Here is a 1877-nt window from a genome sequence, read left to right on the forward strand (position 1 = left end):
TATAGATGATAATTGTATGAAAAGTATGTGACTTTTTTGAGAAGCTAAGTAGGAAAGTTCCCCTCCCCAAATTTTTTATACTAGTCAGATAGAAAAAGGAAGATAGTAACACCAAAATAAATTTAAACTTTAAAATGGTAAATGGCAGTTTTAAAAGTTAACTTTCATATAAATATATATAAATTTTGACAATAAATTTATTATATTACATAATGTTTTCATGTGAATGTATGTGTTGAAGCAGAGTACTTTTTAGGTAAGCAAAATATAAGCAAATCAAGAGTAGTTTTATGAGTTTATATATTGCAAATTTAAGATAAATTAATACAGGATAACATAAAATTCTGCTGGAACATGTGAACACGTTTCTACTGTATTACGAAATGTATTAATCCTGATAATGACAACAGAGAATGCTGTCACTGTATTTTGTTTTGGGGACAAATACTTCACATTTGCTTAAAATACAGACTGCAATGCAGTGCTTTTTCTTTAAGAATAGAGAGTTGAAAATAAAACATATAAAACTTCCTCTCGCCATCATCATTTATTCTTACATATAAAGCTAAATTACTTAGTCATGGCTGTGATTAAAAGCAGTTTTCTTGACGGACAGTGTTTTGGCTAGCTTCATGGTAGAGCAGACCAATGCTGGGCTGCTTTCACAGTGCAGAATGAGTATCCTTAGCTGAAGTGCCTGGAACCAAAAACGGTTCAGAGTTTTGATTCTCTGGATATTGGGATATTTGTACATATAAAAAGAACAGTTCTGGAAGGGGGCCCAAGTCTAAATATAAAATTCATTTAGGATATATGTATATATGTTGTATGTACACACACACATACATGTACATACACAGACACACACAGCCTAAAGGTAACTTTATGTGATATTTTCAGTATGCTTTGTGCTGTAACTGCAGCGCATGAGGTTAGGTATAAAATTTTCCATTGGTGGAAATGCTGCACTCAAAAATACTCAGGTTCTAAAATTTTGGATTAGATATGCTTAACCTGTAATGATATTCACTGTGTTAGAGTAAGTCAGTACACCTGGGGAACCATAAATGATAGCTGGATTAAAAACCAAGGTCCTTCCGGTACCCAGTTTAGTTTTGCTAACTAAACACAGCGTAGTTCCCTATACACACTCGGAGCATATTGGAGTGAACACTTACTGCTTCAAACAGTGAAAGGGAAAAACCCTCCCTCTCCTGCAGGAAGCAGGAGAGACCAGTCTTCAGTCATCAGAAATGGTACCGTCCACACCACATGAATATATTTTGGTTTATAAAGATAAAATAGTCACATCTTTAATCAGAGAAATACTAATACAAATGAGACCTTAAACTAACATGATGAAAAAAAACCCTCATGTCTTTGAATTACCAAAAAAAAAAAAAAAAACAGGTAATATTTGGTAAACAAGATTTATTTAATGGATGCCTTGCATTATCCGTTGAAATGCCCACATACATAATTTAAATGTGCATAAGACTCGGGCTTTTCCTTCTAGACTCTGTCCATCATTTGCACGTAATTCAAAAAAGCTCTGATGTGTCTGACCCACTCCCAATGTGATTCAATTATCCTAAAAGAAGCCATTAAATACATATATTAAATTCTCATTGATTGCTTTCAATGCTAAAGAATAATCCCTTTTCATTATGAGAAATAGCCAGTGATTGTGATTTCTGGAATATCTTTTTAACTACCTCCAAAAATAGGATATAATTTATTTTTAAATATATAGGTAGATTAAAATTATCATTTAAATGCTAGGAAAGAAAAAAAAATCATTGTAAAGATATAACTGTGGAAAAAGTCCTTTCCTGGAGTGTCCACCTTGCTGGGCTCTGGTCGCTCTCCAGGTGAAG

The sequence above is a fragment of the Ochotona princeps genome, chromosome 20, assembly GCF_030435755.1.
Source record: "Ochotona princeps isolate mOchPri1 chromosome 20, mOchPri1.hap1, whole genome shotgun sequence".
In the NCBI taxonomy this organism is placed as follows: Eukaryota; Metazoa; Chordata; class Mammalia; order Lagomorpha; family Ochotonidae; genus Ochotona; species Ochotona princeps.